Source organism: Grampus griseus, assembly GCF_964374135.1.
Source record: "Grampus griseus genome assembly, chromosome: 16".
Lineage (NCBI taxonomy): Eukaryota > Metazoa > Chordata > Mammalia > Artiodactyla > Delphinidae > Grampus > Grampus griseus.
This window is the reverse complement of record NC_139010.1, coordinates 86,432,269-86,452,689: the sequence shown is the minus strand read 5'-3', so window position 1 is coordinate 86,452,689 and position 20,421 is coordinate 86,432,269.

Below are 20,421 nucleotides of genomic sequence, written 5' to 3'. Positions count from 1 at the left end.
CCCTCACCTGGACCCTAAACCGTCCCCGTCCCCTAACCCTAACCCTAGCCCGAACCCTAACCCTAACCCTTCCCCGAAGCCTGACCCTCACCCGTCCCCTAATCCTAACCCGTACGCTGACACTAACCCGCGCCCTCACACGTACGCTCCCCCTAAAGCGTTGTCGTACCCTCACCTGGACCCTAAACCGTCCCCGTCCCCTAACCCTAACCCTAGCCCGAACCCTAACCCTAACCCTTCCCCGAAGCCTGACCCTCACCCGTCCCCTAATCCTAACCCGTACGCTAACACTAACCCGCGCCCTCACACGTACGCTCCCCCTAAAGCGTTGTCGTACCCTCACCTGGACCCTAAACCGTCCCCGTCCCCTAACCCTAACCCTAGCCCGAACCCTAACCCTAGCCCTTCCCCGAAGCCTGACCCTCAACCGTTCCCTAATCCTAACCCGTACGCTGACACTAACCCGCGCCCTCACACGTACGCTCCCCCTAAAGCGTTGTCGTACCCTCACCTGGACCCTAAACCGTCCCCGTCCCCTAACCCTAACCCTAGCCCGAACCCTAACCCTAACCCTTCCCCGAAGCCTGACCCTCACCCGTCCCCTAATCCTAACCCGTACGCTGACACTAACCCGCGCCCTCACACGTACGCTCCCCCTAAAGCGTTGTCGTACCCTCACCTGGACCCTAAACCGTCCCCGTCCCCTAACCCTAACCCTAGCCCGAACCCTAACCCTAACCCTTCCCCGAAGCCTGACCCACACCCGTCCCCTAATCCTAACCCGTACGCTGACACTAACCCGCGCCCTCACACGTACGCTCCCCCTAAAGCGTTGTCGTACCCTCACCTGGACCCTAAACCGTCCCCATCCCCTAACCCTAACCCTAGCCCGAACCCTAACCCTAACCCTTCCCCGAAGCCTGACCCTCACCCGTCCCCTAATCCTAACCCTTACGCTGACACTAACCCGCGCCCTCACACGTACGCTCCCCCTAAAGCGTTGTCGTACCCTCACCTGGACCCTAAACCGTGTCCGTCCCCTAACCCTAACCCTAGCCCGAACCCTAACCCTAACCCTTCCCCGAAGCCTGACCCTCACCCGTCCCCTAATCCTAACCCGTACGCTGACACTAACCCGCGCCCTCACACGTATGCTGCCCCTAAAGCATTGTCGTACCCTCAACTGGACCATAAACCGTCCCCGTCCCCTAACCCTAACCCTAGCCCGAAACCTAACCCTAAACCTTCCCCGAAGCCTGACCCTCACCCGTCCCCTAATCCTAACCCGTACGCTGACACTAACCCGCACCCTCACACGTACGCTCCCCCTAAAGCGTTGTCGTACCCTCACCTGGACCCTAAACCGTCCCCGTCCCCTAACCCTAACCCTAGCCCGAACCCTAACCCTAACCCTTCCCCGAAGCCTGACCCTCACCCGTCCCCTAATCCTAACCCGTACGCTGACACTAACCCGCGCCCTCACACGTACGCTCCCCCTAAAGCGTTGTCGTACCCTCACCCGGACCCTAAACCGTCCCCGTCACCTAACCCTAACCCTAGCCCGAACCCTAACCCTAACCCTTCCCCGAAGCCTGACCCTCACCCGTCCCCTAATCCTAACCCGTACGCTGACACTAACCCGTGCCCTCACACGTACGCTCCCCCTAAAGCGTTGTCGTACCCTCACCTGGACCCTAAACCGTCCCCGTCCCCTAACCCTAACCCTAGCCCGAACCCTAACCCTAACCCTTCCCCGAAGCCTGACCCTCACCCGTCCCCTAATCCTAACCCGTACGCTGACACTAACCCGCGCCCTCACACGTACGCTCCCCCTAAAGCGTTGTCGTACCCTCACCTGGACCCTAAACCGTCACCGTCCCCTAACCCTAACCCTAGCCCGAACCCTAACCCTAACCCTTCCCCGAAGCCTGACTTTTACCCGTCCCCTAATCCTAACCCGTACGCTGACACTAACCCGCGCCCTCACACGTACGCTCCCCCTAAAGCGTTGTCGTACCCTCACCTGGACCCTAAACCGTCCCCGTCCCCTAACCCTAACCCTAGCCCGAACCCTAACCCTAACCCTTCCCCGAAGCCTGACCCTCACCCGTCCCCTAATCCTAACCCGTACGCTGACACTAACCCGCGCCCTCACACGTACGCTCCCCCTAAAGCGTGGTCGTACCCTCACTTGGACCCTAAACCGTCCCCGTCCTCTAACCCTAACCCTAGCCCGAACCCTAACCGAACCCTTCCCCGAAGCCTGACCCTCACCCGTCCCCTAATCCTAACCCCTACGCTGACACTAAGCCGCGCCCTCACACGTACGCTCCCCCTAAAGCGTTATCGTACCCTCACCTGGACCCTAAACCGTCCCCGTCCCCTAACCCTAACACTAGCCCGAACCCTAACCCTAACCCTTCCCCGAAGCCTGACCCTCACCCGTCCCCTAATCCTAACCAGTACGCTGACACTAACCCGCGCCCTCACACGTACGCTCCCCCTAAAGCGTTGTCGTACCCTCACCTGGACCCTAAACCGTCCCCGTCCCCTAACCCTAACCCTAGCCCGAACCCTAACCCTAACCCTTCCCCGAAGCCTGACCCTGACCCGTCCCCTAATCCTAACCCGTACGCTGACACTAACCCGCGCCCTCACACGTATGCTCCCCCTAAAGCGTTGTCGTACCCTCACCTGGACCCTAAACCGTCCCCGTCCCCTAACCCTAACCCTAGCTCGAACCCTAACTCTAACCCTTCCACGAAGCCTGACCCTCACCCGTCCCCTAATCCTAACCCGTACGCTGACACTAACCCGCGCCCTCACACGTACGCTCCCCCTAAAGCGTGGTCGTACCCTCACCTGGACCCTAAACCGTCCCCATCCCCTAACCCTAACCCTAGCCCGAACCCTAACCCTAACCCTTCCCCGAAGCCTGACCCTCACCCGTCCCATAATCCTAACCCGTACGCTGACACTAACCTGCGCCCTCACACGTACGCTCCCCCTAAAGCGTTGTCGGACCCTCGCCTTGACCCTAAACCGTCCCCGTCCCCTAACCCTAACCCTAGCCCGAACCCTAACCCTAACCCTTCCCCGAAGCCTGACCCTCACCCGTCCCCTAATCCTAACCCGTACGCTGACACTAACCCGCGCCCTCACACGTACGCTCCCCCTAAAGCTTTGTCGTACCCTCACCTGGACCCTAAACCGTCCCCGTCCCCTAACCCTAATCCTAGCCCGAACCCTAACCCTAACCCTTCCCCGAAGGCTGACCCTCACACGTCCCCTAATCCTAACCCGTACGCTGACACTAAACCGCGCCCTCACACGTACGCTCCCCCTAAAGCGTTGTCGTACCCTCACCTGGACCCTAAACCGTCCCCGTCCCCTAACACTAACCCTAACCCGAACCCTAACCCTAACACTTTCCCGAAGCCTGACCCTCACCCGTCCCCTAATCCTAACCCGTACGCTGACACTAACCCGCGCCCTCACACGTACGCTCCCCCTAAAGCGTTGTCGTACCCTCACCTGGACCCTAAACTGTCCCCGTCCCCTAACCCTAACCCTAGCCCGAACCCTAACCCTAACCCTTCCCCGAAGCCTGACCCTCACCCGTCCCCTAATCCTAACCCGTACGCTGACACTAACCCGCGCTCTCACACGTACGCTGCCCCTAAAGCATTGTCGTACCCTCACCTGGACCATAAACCGTCCCCGTCCCCTAACCCTAACCCTAGCCCGAACCCTAACCCTAACCCTTCCCCGAAGCCTGACCCTCACCCGTCCCCTAATCCTAACCCGTACGCTGACACTAACCCGCGCCCTCACACGTACGCTCCCCCTAAAGCGTTGTCGTACCCTCACCTGGACCCTAAACCGTCCCCGTCCCCTAACCCTAACCCTAGCCCGAACCCTAACCCTAACCCTTCCCCGAAGCCTGACCCTCACCCGTCCCCTAATCCTAACCCGTACGCTGACACTAACCCGCGCCCTCACACGTACGCTCCCCCTAAAGCGTTGTCGTACCCTCACCCGGACCCTAAACCGTCCCCGTCACCTAACCCTAACCCTAGCCCGAACCCTAACCCTAACCCTTCCCCGAAGCCTGACCCTCACCCGTCCCCTAATCCTAACCCGTACGCTGACACTAACCCGCGCCCTCACACGTACGCTCCCCCTAAAGCGTTGTCGTACCCTCACCTGGACCCTAAACCGTCCCCGTCCCCTAACCCTAACCCTAGCCCGAACCCTAACCCTAACCCTTCCCCGAAGCCTGACCCTCACCCGTCCCCTAATCCTAACCCGTACGCTGACACTAACCCGCGCCCTCACACGTACGCTCCCCCTAAAGCGTTGTCGTACCCTCACCTGGATCCTAAACCGTCCCCGTCCCCTAACCCTAACCCTAGCCCGAACCCTAACCCTAACCCTTCCCTGAAGCCTGACCCTCACCCGTCCCCTAATCCTAACCCGTACGCTGACACTAACCCGCGCCCTCACACGTACGCTCCCCCTAAAGCGTTGTCGTACCCTCACCTGGACCCTAAACTGTCCCCGTCCCCTAACCCTAACCCTAGCCCGAACCCTAACCCTAACCCTTCCCCGAAGCCTGACCCTCACCCGTCCCCTAATCCTTACCCGTACGCTGACACTAACCCGCGCCCTCACACGTACGCTCCCCCTAAAGCGTTGTCGTACCCTCACCTGGACCCTAAACCGTCCCCGTTCCCTAACCCTAACCCTAGCCCGAACCCTAACCCTAACCCTTCCCCGAAGCCTGACCCTCACCCGTCCCCTAATCCTAACCCGTACGCTGACACTAACCCGCGCCCTCACACGTACGCTCCCCCTAAAGCGTTGTCGTACCCTCACCTGGACCCTAAACCGTCCCCGTCCCCTAACCCTAACCCTAGCCCGAACCCTAACCCTAACCCTTCCCCGAAGCCTGACCCTCACCCGTCCCTTAATCCTAACCCGTACGCTGACACTAACCCGCGCCCTCACACGTACGCTCCCCCTAAAGCGTTGTCGTACCCTCACCTGGACCCTAAACCGTCCCCGTCCCCAACCCTAACCCTAGCCCGAACCCTAACCCTAACCCTTCCCCGAAGCCTGACCCTCACCCGTCCCCTAATCCTAACCCGTACGCTGACACTAACCCGCGCCCTCACACGTACGCTCCCCCTAAAGCGTGGTCGTACCCTCACCTGGACCCTAAACCGTCCCCGTCCTCTAACCCTAACCCTAGCCCGAACCCTAACCGAACCCTTCCCCGAAGCCTGATCCTCACCCGTCTCCTAATCCTAACCCCTACGCTGACACTAACCCGCGCCCTCACACGTACGCTCCCCCTAAAGCGTTGTCGTACCCTCACCTGGACCCTAAACCGTCCCCGTCCCCTAACCCTAACCCTAGCCCGAACCCTAAGCCTAACCCTTCCCCGAAGCCTGACCCTCACCCGTCCCCTAATCCTAACCCGTACGCTGACACTAACCCGCGCCCTCGCACGTACGCTCACCCTAAAGCGTTGTCGTACCCTCACCTGGACCATAAACCGTCCCCGTCCCCTAACCCTAACCCTAGCCCGAACCCTAACCCTAACCCTTCCCCGAAGCCTGACCCTCACCCGTCCCCTAATCCTAACCCGTACGCTGACACTAACCCGCGCCCTCACACGTACGCTCCCCCTAAACCGTTGTCGTACACTCAACTGGACCCTAAACCGTCCCCGTCCCCTAACCCTAACCCTAGCCCGAACCCTAACCCTAACCGTTCCACGAAGCCTGACCCTCACCCGTCCCCTAATCCTAACCCGTACGCTGACACTAACCCGCGCCCTCACACGTACGCTCCCCCTAAAGCGTGGTCGTACCCTCACCTGGACCCTAAACCGTCCCCGTCCCCTAACCCTAACCCTAGCCCGAACCCTAACCCTAACCCTTCCCCGCAGCCTGACCCTCACCCGTCCCCTAATCCTAACGCGTACGCTGACACTAACCTGCGCCCTCACACGTACGCTCCCCCTAAAGCGTTGTCGTACCCTCACCTGGACCCTAAACCGTCCCCGTCCCCTAACCCTAACCCTAGCCCGAACCCTAACCCTAACCCTTCCCCGAAGCCTGACCCTCACCCGTCCCCTAATCCTAACCCGTACGCTGACACTAACCCACGCCCTCACACGTACGCTCCCCCTAAAGCGTTGTCGTACCCTCACCTGGACCCTAAACCGTCCCCGTCCCCTAACCCTAACCCTAGCCCGAACCCTAACCCTAACCCTTCCCCGAAGCCTAACCCTCACCCGTCCCCTAATCCTAACCCGTACGCTGACACTAACCCGCGCCCTCACACGTACGCTCCCCCTAAAGCGTTGTCGTACCCTCACCTGGACCCTAAACCGTCCCCGTCCCCTAACACTAACCCTAACCCGAACCCTATCCCTAACACTTTCCCGAAACCTGACCCTCACCCGTACCCTAATCCTAACCCGTACGCTGACACTAACCCGCGCCCTCACACGTACGCTCCCCCTAAAGCGTTGTCGTACCCTCACCTGGACCCTAAACTGTCCCTGTCCCCTAACCCTAACCCTAGCCCGAACCCTAACCCTAACCCTTCCCCGAAGCCTGACCCTCACCCGTCCCCTAATCCTAACCCGTACGCTGACACTAACCCGCGCCCTCACACGTACGCTGCCCCTAAAGCATTGTCGTACCCTCACCTGGACCCTAAACCGTCCCCGTCCCCTAACCCTAACCCTAGCCCGAACCCTAACCCTAACCCTTCCCCGAAGCCTGACCCTCACCCGTCCCCTAATCCTAACCCGTACGCTGACACTAACCCGCGCCCTCACACGTACGCTCCCCCTAAAGCGTTGTCGTACCCTCACCTGGACCCTAAACCGTCCCCGTCCCCTAACCCTAACCCTAGCCCGAACCCTAACCCTAACCCTTCCCCGAAGCCTGACCCTCACCCGTCCCCTAATCCTAACCCGTACGCTGACACTAACCCGCGCCCTCACACGTACGCTCCCCCTAAAGCGTTGTCGTACCCTCACCTGGACCCTAAACCGTCCCCGTCCCCTAACCCTAACCCTAGCCGGAACCCTAACCCTAACCCTTCCCCGAAGCCTGACCCTCACCCGTCCCCTAATCCTAACCCGTACGCTGACACTAACCCGTGCCCTCACACGTACGCTCCCCCTAAAGCGTTGTCGTACCCTCACCTGGACCCTAAACCGTCCCCGTCCCCTAACCCTAACCCTAGCCCGAACCCTAACCCTAACCCTTCCCCGAAGCCTGACCCTCAACCGTCCCCTAATCCTAACCCGTACGCTGACACTAACCCGCGCCCTCACACGTACGCTGCCCCTAAAGCATTGTCGTACCCTCACCTGGACCATAAACCGTCCCCGTCCCCTAACCCTAACCCTAGCCCGAACCCTAACCCTAACCCTTCCCCGAAGCCTGACCCTCACCCGTCCCCTAATCCTAACCCGTACGCTGACACTAACCCGCGCCCTCACACGTACGCTCCCCCTAAAGCGTTGTCGTACCCTCACCTGGACCCTAAACCGTCCCCGTCCCCTAATCCTAACCCTAGCCCGAACCCTAACCCTAACCCTTCCCCGAAGCCTGACCCTCACCCGTCCCCGAATCCTAACCCGTACGCTGACATTAACCCGCGCCCTCACACGTACGCTCCCCCGAAAGCGTTGTCGTACCCTCACCCGGACCCTAAGCCGTCCCCATCACCTAACCCTAACCCTAGCCCGAACCCTAACCCTAACCCTTCCCCGAAGCCTGACCCTCACCCGTCCCCTAATCCTAACCCGTACGCTGACACTAACCCACGCCCTCACACGTACGCTCCCCCTAAAGCGTTGTCGTACCCTCACCTGAACCCTAAACCGTCCCCGTCCCATAACCCTAACCCTAGCCCGAACCCTAACCCTAACCCTTCCCCGAAGCCTGACCCTCACCCGTCCCCTAATCCTAACCCGTACGCTGACACTAACCCGCACCCTCACACGTACGCTCCCCCTAAAGCGTTGTCGTACCCTCACCTGGATCCTAAACCGTCCCCGTCCCCTAACCCTAACCCTAGCCCGAACCCTAACCCTAACCCTTCCCCGAAGCCTGACCCTCACCCGTCCCCTAATCCTAACCCGTACGCTGACACTAACCCGCGCCCTCACACGTACGCTCCCCCTAATGCGTTGTCGTACCCTCACCTGGACCCTAAACCGTCCCCGTCCCCTAACCCTAACCCTAGCCTGAAACCTAACCCTAACCCTTCCCGGAAGCCTGACCCTCACCCGTCCCCTAATCCTAACCCGTACGCTGACACTAACCCGCGCCCTCACACGTACGCTCCCCCTAAAGCGTTGTCGTACCCTCACCTGGACCCTAAACCGTCCCCGTCCCCTAACCTTAACCCTAGCCCGAACCCTAACCCTAACCCTTCCCCGAAGCCTGACCCTCACCCGTCCCCTAATCCTAACCCGTACGCTGACACTAACCCGCGCCCTCACACGTACGCTCCCCCTAAAGCGTTGTCGTACCCTCACCTGGACCCTAAACCGTCCCCGTCCCCTAACACTAACCCTAGCCTGAACCCTAACCCTAACCCTTCCCCGAAGCCTAACCCTCACCCGTCACTTAATCCTAACCCGTACGCTGACACTAACCCGCGCCCTCACACGTACGCTCCCCCTAAAGCGTTGTCGTACCCTCACCTGGATCCTAAACCGTCCCCGTCCCCAACCCTAACCCTAGCCCGAACCCTAACCCTAACCCTTCCCCGAAGCCTGACCCTCACCCGTCCCCTAATCCTAACCCGTACGCTGACACTAACCCGCGCCCTCACACGTACGCTCCCCCTAAAGCGTGGTCGTACCCTCACCTGGACCCTAAACGGTCCCCGTCCCCTAACCCTAACCCTAGCCAGAACCCTAACCCTAACCCTTCCCCGAAGCCTGACCCTCACCCGTCCCCTAATCCTAACCCATACGCTGACACTAACCCGCGCCCTCACACGTACGCTCCCCCTAAAGCGTTGTCGTACCCTCACCTGGACCCTAAACCATCCCCATCCCCTAAACCTAACCCTAGCCCGAACACTAACCCTAACACTTCCCCGAAGCCTGACCCTCACCCGTCCCCTAATCCTAACCCGTACGCTGACACTAACCCGCGCCCTCACAGGTACGCTCCCCCTAAAGCGTTGTCGTACCCTCACCTGGACGCTAAACCGTCACCGTCCCCTAACCCTAACCCTAGCCCGAACCCTAACCCTAACCCTTCCCCGAAGCCTGACCTTTACCCGTCCCCTAATCCTAACTCGTACGCTGACACTAACCCGCGCCCTCACACATACGCTTCCCCTAAAGCGTTGTCGTACCCTCACATGGACCCTAAACCGTCCCCGTCCCCTAACCCTAACCCTAGCCCGAACCCTAACCCTAACACTTCCCCGAAGCCTGACCCTCACCCGTCCCCTAATCCTAACCCGTACGCTGACACTAACCCGCGCCCTCACACGTACGCTCCCCCTAAAGCGTTGTCGTACCCTCACCTGGACCCTAAACCGTCCCCGTCCCCTAACCCTAACCCTAGCCCGAACCCTAACCCTAACCCTTCCCCGAAGCCTGACCCTCACCCGTCCCCTAATCCTAACGCGTACGCTGACACTAACCTGCGCCCTCACACGTACGCTCCCCCTAAAGCGTTGTCGTACCCTCACCTGGACCCTAAACCGTCCCCGTCCCCTAACCCTAACACTAGCCCGAACCCTAACCCTAACCCTTCCCCGAAGCCTGACACTCACCCGTCCCCTAATCCTAACCCGTACGCTGACACTAACCCACGCCCTCACACGTACGCTCCCCCTAAAGAGTTGTCGTACCCTCACCCGGACCCTAAACCGTCCCCGTCCCCTAACCCTAATCCTAACCCGAACCCTAACCCTAACCCTTCCCCGAAGCCTGACCTTTACCCGTCCCCTAATCCTAACCCGTACGCTGACACTAACCCGCGCCCTCACACGTACGCTCCCCCTAAAGCGTTGTCGTACCCTCACCTGGACCCTAAACCGTCCCCGTCCCCTAACACTAACCCTAGCCCGAACCTTAACCCTAACCCTTCGCCGAAGCCTGACCCTCACCCGTCCCCTAATCCTAACCCGTACGCTGACACTAACCCGCGCCCTCACACGTACGCTCCCCCTAAAGCGTTGTCGTACCCTCACCTGGACCCTAAACCGTCCCCGTCCCCTAACCCTAACCCTAGCCCGAACCCTAACCCTAACCCTTCCCTGAAGCCTGACCCTCACCCGTCCCCTAATCCTAACCCGTACGCTGACACTAACCCGTGCCGTCACACGTACGCTCCCCCTAAAGCGTTGTCGTACCCTCACCTGGACCCTAAACCGTCCCCGTCCCCTAACCCTAACCCTAGCCTGAACCCTAACCCTAACCCTTCCCCGAAGCCTGACCCTCACCCGTCCCCTAATCCTAACCCGTACGCTGACACTAACCCGCGCCCTCACACGTACGCTCCCCCTAAAGCGTTGTCGTACCCTCACCTGGACCCTAAACCGTCCCCGTCCCCTAACCCTAACCCTAGCCCGAACCCTAACCCTAACCCTTCCCCGAAGCCTGACCCTCAACCGTCCCCTAATCCTAACCCGTACGCTGACACTAAACCGCGCCCTCACACGTACGCTCCCCCTAAAGCGTTGTCGTACCCTCACCTGGACCCTAAACCGTCCCCGTCCCCTAATCCTAACCCTAGCCCGAACCCTAACCCTAACCTTTCCCCGAAACCTGACCCTCACCCGTCCCCTAATCCTAACCCGTACGCTGACACTAACCCGCGCCCTCACACGTACGCTCCCCCTAAAGCGTTGTCGTATCGTCACCTGGACCCTAAACCTTCCCCGTCCTCTAACCCTAACCCTAGCCCGAACCTTAACCGAACCCTTCCCCGAAGCCTGACCCTCACCCGTCCCCTAATCCTAACCCGTACGCTGACACTAACCCGCGCCCTCACACGTACGCTGCCCCTAAAGCGTTGTCGTACCCTCACCTGGACCCTAAACGGTCCCCGTCCCCTAACCCTAACCCTAGCCAGAACCCTAACCCTAACCCTTCCCCGAAGCCTGACCCTCACCCGTCCCCTAATCCTAACCCGTACGCTGACACTAACCCGTGCCCTCACACGTACGCTCCCGCTAAAGCGTGGTCGAATCCTGACCTGGACCCTAAACCGTCCCCGTCCCCTAAACCTAACCCTAGCCCGAACCCTAACCCTAACACTTCCCCGAAGCCTGACCCTCACCCGTCCCCTAATCCTAACCCGTACGCTGACACTAACCCGCGGCCTCACACGTACGCTCTCCCTAAAGCGTTGTCGTACCCTCACCTGGAGCCTAAACCGTCACCGTCCCCTAACCCTAACCCTAGCCCGAACCCTAACCCTAACCCTTCCCCGAAGCCTGACCTTTACCCGTCCCCTAATCCTAACCCGTACGCTGACACTAACCCGCGCCCTCACACGTACGCTCCCCCTAAAGCGTGGTCGTACCCTCACCTGGACCCTAAACCGTCCCCGTCCTCTAACCCTAACCCTAGCCCGAACCCTAACCGAACACTTCCCCGAAGCCTGACCCTCACCCGTCCCCTAATCCTAACCCCTACGCTGACACTACCCCGCGCCCTCACACGTACGCTCCCCCTAAAGCGTGGTCGTACCCTCACCTGGACCCTAAACCGTCCCCGTCCCCTAACCCTAACCCTAGCCCGAACCCGAACCCTAACCCTTCCCCGAAACCTGACCCTCACCCGTCCCCTAATCCTAACCCATACGCTGACACTAACCCGCGCCCTCACACGTACGCTCCCCCTAAAGCGTTGTCGTATCGTCACCTGGACCCTAAACCTTCCCCGTCCTCTAACCCTAACCCTAGCCCGAACCTTAACCGAACCCTTCCCCGAAGCCTGACCCTCACCCGTCCCCTAATCCAACCCGTACGCTGACACTAACCCGCGCCCTCACACGTACGCTCCCCCTAAAGCGTGGTCGTACCCTCACCTGGACCCTAAACGGTCCCCGTCCCCTAACCCTAACCCTAGCCAGAACCCTAACCCTAACCCTTCCCCGAAGCCTGACCCTCACCCGTCCCCTAATCCTAACCCGTACGCTGACACTAACCCGCGCCCTCACACGTACGCTCCCCCTAAAGCGTGGTCGAATCCTGACCTGGACCCTAAACCGTCCCCGTCCCCTAAACCTAACCCTAGCCCGAACCCTAACCCTAACACTTCCCCGAAGCCTGACCCTCACCCGTCCCCTAATCCTAACCCGTACGCTGACACTAACCCGCGGCCTCACACGTACGCTCTCCCTAAAGCGTTGTCGTACCCTCACCTGAACCCTAAACCGTCACCGTCCCCTAACCCTAACCCTAGCCCGAACCCTAAACCTAACACTTCCCCGAAGCCTGACCTTTACCCGTCCCCTAATCCTAACCCGTACGCTGACAATAACCCGCGCCCTCACACGTACGCTCCCCCTAAAGCGTTGTCGTACCCTCACCTGGACCCTAAACCGTCCCCGTCCTCTAACCCTAACCCTAGCCCGAACCCTAACCGAACACTTCCCCGAAGCCTGACCCTCACCCGTCCCCTAATCCTAACCCCTACGCTGACACTACCCCGCGCCCTCACACGTACGCTCCCCCTAAAGCGTGGTCGTACCCTCACCTGGACCCTAAACCGTCCCCGTCCCCTAACCCTAACCCTAGCCCGAACCCGAACCCTAACCCTTCCCCGAAGCCTGACCCTCACCCGTCCCCTAATCCTAACCCATACGCTGACACTAACCCGCGCCCTCACACGTACGCTGCCCCTAAAGCGTTGTCGTACCCTCACCTGGACCCTAAACCGTCCCCGTCCCCTAACCCTAAACCTAGCCCGAACCCTAACCCTAACCCTTCCCCGAAGCCTGACCCTCACCCGTCCCCTAATCCTAACCCGTACGCTGACACTACCCCGCGCCCTCACACGTACGCTCCCCCTAAAGCGTTGTCGTACCCTCACCTGGACCCTAAACCGTCCCCGTCCCCTAACCCTAACCCTAGCCCGAACACTAACCCTAACACTTCCCCGAAGCCTGACCCTCACCCGTCCCCAAATCCTAACCCGTACGCTGACACTAACCCGCGCCCTCACACGTACGCTCCCCCTAAAGCGTTGTCGTACCCTCACCCGGACCCTAAACCGTCCCCGTCCCCTAACCATAACCCTAGCCCGAACCCTAACCCTAACCCTTCCCCGAAGCCTGACCCTCACCCGTCCCCTAATCCTAACCCGTACGCTGACACTAACCCGCGCCCTCACACGTCCGCTCCCCCTAAAGCGTTGTCGTACCCTCACCTGGACCCTAAACCGTCCCCGTCCCCTAACACTAACCCTAGCCCGAACCCTAACCCTAACCCTTCCCCGAAGCCTGACCCTCACCCGTCCCCTAATCCTAACCCGTACGCTGACACTAACCCGCGCCCTCACACGTACGCTCCCCCTAAAGCGTTGTCGTACCCTCACCTGGACCCTAAACCGTCCCCATCCCCTAACCCTAACCCTAGCCCGAACCCTAACCCTAACCCTTCCCCGAAGCCTGACCCTCACCCGTCCCCTAATCCTAACCCGTACGCTGACACTAACCCGCGCCCTCACACGTACGCTGCCCCTAAAGTGTTGTCGTACCCTCACCTGGACCCTAAACCGTCCCCGTCCCCTAACCCTAACCCTAGCCCGAACCCTAACCCTAACCCTTCCCCGAAGCCTGACCCTCACCCGTCTCTTAATCCTAACCCGTACGCTGACACTAACCCGCGCCCTCACACGTACGCTCCCCCTAAAGCGTTGCCGTACCCTCACATGGACCCTAAACCGTCCCCGTCCCCTAATCCTAACCCTAGCCCGAACCCTAACCCTAACCTTTCCCCGAAGCCTGACCCTCACCCGTCCCCTAATCCTAACCCGTACGCTGACACTAACCCGCGCCCTCACACGTACGCTCCCCCTAAAGCGTTGTCGTATCCTCACCTGGACCCTAAACCTTCCCCATCCTCTAACCCTAACCCTAGCCCGAACCCTAACCGAACCCTTCCCCGAAGCCTGACCCTCACCCGTCCCCTAATCCTAACCCGTACGCTGACACTAACCCGCGCCCTCACACGTACGCTCCCCCTAAAGCGTGGTCGTACCCTCACCTGGACCCTAAACCGTCCCCGTCCCCTAACCCTAACCCTAGCCAGAACCCTAACCCTAACCCTTCCCCGAAGCCTGACCCTCACCCGTCCCCTAATCCTAACCCGTACGCTGACACTAACCCGCGCCCTCACACGTACGCTCCCCCTAAAGCGTGGTCGAACCCTCACCTGGACCCTAAACCGTCCCCGTCCCCTAAACCTAACATTAGCCCGAACCCTAACCCTAACACTTCCCCGAAGCCTGACCCTCACGGGTCCCCTAATCCTAACCCGTACGCTGACACTAACCCGCGCCCTCACACGTACGCTCCCCCTAAAGCGTTGTCGTACCCTCACCTGGACCCTAAACCGTCACCGTCCCCTAACCCTAAACCTAACCCTAGCCCGAACCCTAACCCTAACCCTTCCCCGAAGCCTGACCTTTACCCGTCCCCTAATCCTAACCCGTACGCTGACACTAACCCGCGCCCTCACACGTACGCTCCCCCTAAAGCGTTGTCGCACCCTCACCTGGACCCTAAACCGTCCCCGTCCCCTAACCCTAACCCTAACCCGAACCCTAACCCTAACCCTTCCCCGAAGCCTGACCCTCACCTGTCCCCTAATCCTAACCCGTACGCTGACACTAACACGCGCCCTCACACGTACGCTCCCCCTAAAGCGTGGTCGTACCCTCACCTGGACCCTAAACCGTCCCCGTCCTCTAACCCTAACCCTAGCCCGAAACCTAACCGAACCCTTCCCCGAAGCCTGACCCTCACCCGTCCCCTAATCCTAACCCCTATGCTGACACTAACCCGCGCCCTCACACGTACGCTCCCCCTAAAGCGTGGTCGTACACTCACCTGGACCCTAAACCATCCCCGTCCCCTAACCCTAACCCTAGCCCGAACCCGAACCCTAACCCTTCCCCGAAGCCTGACCCTCACCCGTCCCCTAATCCTAACCCGTACGCTGACACTAACCCGCGCCCTCACACGTACGCTGCCCCTAAAGCGTTGTCGTACCCTCACCTGGACCCTAAACCGTCCCCGTCCCCTAACCCTAACCCTAGCCTGAACCCTAACCCTAACCCTTCCCCGAAGCCTGACCCTCACCCGTCCCCAAATCCTAACCCGTACGCTGACACTAACCCGTGCCCTCACACGTACGCTCCCCCTAAAGCGTTGTCGTACCCTCACCTGGACCCTAAACCGTCCCTGTCCCCGAACCCTAACCCTAGCCCGAACCCTAACCCTTCCCCGAAGCCTGACCCTCACCCGTCCCCTAATCCTAACCCGTACGCTGACACTAACCCGCGCCCTCACACGTACGCTCCCCCTAAAGCGTTGTCGTACCCTCACCTGGACCCTAAACCGTCCCCGTCCCCTAACCCTAACCCTAGCCCGAACCCTAACCCTAACCCTTCCCCGAAGCCTTACCCTCACCCGTCCCCTAATCCTAACCCGTACGCTGACACTAACCCGCGCCCTCACACGTACGCTCCCCCTAAAGCGTTGTCGTACCCTCACCTGGACCCTAAACCGTCCCCGTCCCCTAATCCTAACCCTAGCCCGAACCCTAACCCTAAACTTTCCCCGAAGCCTGACCCTCACCCGTCCCCTAATCCTAACCCGTACGCTGACACTAACCCGCGCCCTCACACGTACGCTCCCCCTAAAGCGTTGTTGTACCCTCACCTGGACCCTAAACCGTCCCCGTCCCCTAACCCTAACCCTAGCCCGAACACTAACCCTAACACTTCCCCGAAGCCTGACCCTCACCCGTCCCCAAATCCTAACCCGTACGCTGACACTAACCCGCGCCCTCACACGTACGCTCCCCCTAAAGCGTTGTCGTACCCTCACCCGGACCCTAAACCGTCCCCGTCACCTAACCCTAACCCTAGCCCGAACCCTAACCCTAACCCTTCCCCGAAGCCTGACCCTCACCCGTCCCCTAATCCTAACCCGTACGCTGACACTAACCCGCGCCCTCACACGTACGCTCCCCCTAAAGCGTTGTCGTACCCTCACCTGGACCCTAAACCGTCCCCGTCCCTTAACCCTAACCCTAGCCCGAACCCTAACCCTAACCCTTCCCCGAAGCCTGACCCTCACCCGTCCCCTAATCCTAACCCGTACGCTGACACTAACCCGCGCCCTCACACGTACGCTCCCCCTACAGCGTTGTCGTACCCTCACCTGGACCCTAAACCGTCCCCGTCCCCTAACCCTAACCCTAGCCCGAACCCTAACCCTAACCCATCCCCGAAGCCTGACCCTCACCCGTCCCCTAATCCTAACCCGTACGCTGACACTAACCCGCGCCCTCACACGTACGCTGCCCCTAAAGCGTTGTCGTACCCTCACCTGGACCCTAAACCGTCCCCGTCCCCTAACCCTAACCCTAGCCCGAACCCTAACCCTAACCCTTCCCCGAAGCCTGACCCTCACCCGTCCCCTAATCCTAACCCGTACGCTGACACTAACCCGCGCCCTCACACGTACGCTCCCCCTAAAGCGTGGTCGAACCCTCACCTGGACCCTAAACCGTCCCCGTCCGCTAAACCTAACATTAGCCCGAACCCTAACCCTAACACTTCCCCGAAGCCTGACCCTCACGGGTCCCATAATCCTAACCCGTACGCTGACACTAACCCGCGCCCTCACACGTACGCTCCCCCTAAAGCGTTGTCGTACCCTCACCTGGACCCTAAACCGTCACCGTCCCCTAACCCTAACCCTAACCCTAGCCCGAACCCTAACCCTAACCCTTCCCCGAAGCCTGACCTTTACCCGTCCCCTAATCCTAACCCGTACACTGACACTAACCCGCGCCCTCACACGTACGCTCCCCCTAAAGCGTTGTCGTACCCTCACCTGGACCCTAAACCGTCCCCGTCCCCTAACCCTAACCCTAGCCCGAACCCTAACCCTAAACCTTCCCCGAAGCCTGACCCTCACCGGTCCCCTAATCCTAACCCGTACGCTGACACTAACCCGCGCCCTCACACGTACGCTCCCCCTAAAGCGTGGTCGTACCCTCACCTGGACCCTAAACCGTCCCCGTCCTCTAACCCTAACCCTAGCCCGAAACCTAACCGAACCCTTCCCCGAAGCCTGACCCTCACCCGTCCCCTAATCCTAACCCCTACGCTGACACTAACCCGCGCCCTCACACGTACGCTCCCCCTAAAGCGTGGTCGTACACTCACCTGGACCCTAAACCATCCCCGTCCCCTAACCCTAACCCTAGCCCGAACCCGAACCCTAACCCTTCCCCGAAGCCTGACCCTCACCCGTCCCCTAATCCTAACCCGTACGCTGACACTAACCCGCGCCCTCACACGTACGCTGCCCCTAAAGCGTTGTCGTACCCTCACCTGGACCCTAAACCGTCCCCGTACCCTAACCCTAACCCTAGCCCGAACCCTAACCCTAACCCTTCCCCGAAGCCTGACCCTCACCCGTCCCCAAATCCTAACCCGTACGCTGACACTAACCCGTGCCCTCACACGTACGCTCCCCCTAAAGCGTTGTCATACCCTCACCTGGACCCTAAACCGTCCCTGTCCCCGAACCCTAACCCTAGCCCGAACCCTAACCCTTCCCCGAAGCCTGACCCTCACCCGTCCCCTAATCCTAACCCGTACGCTGACACTAACCCGCGCCCTCACACGTACGCTCCCCCTAAAGCGTTGTCGTACCCTCACCTGGACCCTAAACCGTCCCCGTCCCCTAACCCTAACCCTAGCCCGAACCCTAACCCTAACCCTTCCCCGAAGCCTGACCCTCACCCGTCCCCTAATCCTAACCCGTACGCTGACACTAACCCGCACCCTCACACGTACGCTCCCCCTAAAGCGTTGTCGTACCCTCACCTGGACCCTAAACCGTCCCCATCCCCTAACCCTAACCCTAGCCCGAACCCTAACCCTAACAATTCCCCGAAGCCTGACCCTCACCCGTCCCCTAATCTTAACCCGTACGCTGACACTAACCCGCGCCCTCACACGTACGCTCCCCCTAAAGCGTTGCCGTACCCTCACCTGGACCCTAAACCGTCCCCGTCCCCTAACCCTAACCCTAGCCCGAACCCTAACCCTATCCCTTCCCCGAAGCCTGATCCTCACCCGTCCCCTAATCCTAACCCGTACGCTGACACTAACCCGCGCCCTCACACGCACGCTCCCCCTAAAGCGTTATCGTACCCTCACCTGGACCGTAAACCTTCCCCGTCCTCTAACCCTAACCCTAGCCCGAACCCTAACCGAACCCTTCCCCGAAGCCTGATCCTCACCCGTCCCCTAATCCTAACCCCTACGCTGACACTAACCCGCGCCCTCACACGTACGCTCCCCCTAAAGCGTTGTCGTACACTCACCTGGACCCTAAAGCATCCCCGTCCCCTAACCCTAACCCTAGCCCGAACCCTAACCCTAACACTTCCCCGAAGCCTGACCCTCACCCGTCCCCTAATCCTAACTCGTACGCTGACACTAACCCGCGCCCTCAAACGTATGCTCCCCCTAAAGCGTTGTCGTACCCTCACCCGGACCCTAAACCGTCCCCGTCACCTAACCCTAACCCTAGCCCGAACCCTAACCCTAACCCTTCCCCGAAGCCTGACCCTCAACCGTCCCCTAATCCTAACCCGTACGCTGACACTAACCCACGCCCTCACACGTACGCTCCCCCTAAAGCGTTGTCGTACCCTCACCTGGACCCTAAACCGTCCCCGTCCCCTAACCCTAACCCTAGCCCGAACCCTAACCCTAACCCTTCCCCGAAGCCTGACCCTCACCCGTCCCCTAATCCTAACCCGTACGCTGACACTAACCCGCGCCCTCACACGTACGCTCCCCCTAAAGGGTTGTCGTACCCTCACCTGGACCCTAAACCGTCCCCGTCCCCTAACCCTAACCCTAGCCCGAACCCTAACCCTAACCCTTCCCCGAAGCCTGACCCTCACCCGTCCCCTAATCCTAACCCGTACGCTGACACTAACCCGTGCCCTCACACGTACGCTCCCCCTAAAGCGTTGTCGTACCCTCACCTGGACCCTAAACCGTCCCCGTCCCCTAACCCTAACCCTAGCCCGTACCCTAACCCTAACCCTTCCCCGAAGCCTGACCCTCACCCGTCCCCTAATCCTAACCCGTACGCTGACACTAACCCGCGCCCTCACACGTACGCTCCCCCTAAAGCGTTGTCGTACCCTCACCTGGACCCTAAACCGTCCCCGTCCCCTAACCCTAAACCTAGCCCGAACCCTAACCCTAACCCTTCCCCGAAGCCTGACCCTCACCCGTCCCCTAATCCTAACCCGTACGCTGACACTAACCCGCGCCCTCACACGTACGCTCCCCCTAAAGCGTGGTCATACCCTCACCTGGACCCTAAACCGTCCCCGTCCTCTAACCCTAACCCTAGCCCGAACCCTAACCGAACCCTTCCCCGAAGCCTGACCCTCACCCGTCCCCTAATCCTAACCCCTACGCTGACACTACCCCGCGTCCTCACACGTACGCTCCCCCTAAAGCGTGGTCGTACCCTCACCTGGACCCTAAACCGTCCCCGTCCCCTAACCCTAACCCTAGCCCGAACGCGAACCCTAACCCTTCCCCGAAGCCTGACCCTCACCCGTCCCCTAATCCTAACCCGTACGCTGACACTAAGCCGCGCCCTCACACGTACGCTCCTCCTAAAGCGTTGTCGTACCCTCACCTGGACCCTAAACCGTCCCCGTCCCCTAACCCTAACCCTAGCCCGAACCCTAACCCTAACCCTTCCCCGAAGCCTGACCCTCACCCGTCCCCTAATCCTAACCCATACGCTGACACTAACCCGCGCCCTCACACGTACGCTCCCCCTAAAGCGTTGTCGTACCCTCACCTGGACCCTAAACCGTCCCCATCCCCTAACCCTAACCCTAGCCCGAACCCTAACCCTAACACTTCCCCGAAGCCTGACCCTCACCCGTCCACTAATCCTAACCCGTACGCTGACACGAACCCGCGCCCTCACACGTACGCTCCCCCTAAAGCGTTGTCGTACCCTCACCCGGACCCTAACCCTAACCCTAGCCCAAACCCTAACCCTAACCCTTCCCCGAAGCCTGACCCTCACCCGTCCCCTAATCCTAACCCGTACGCTGACACGA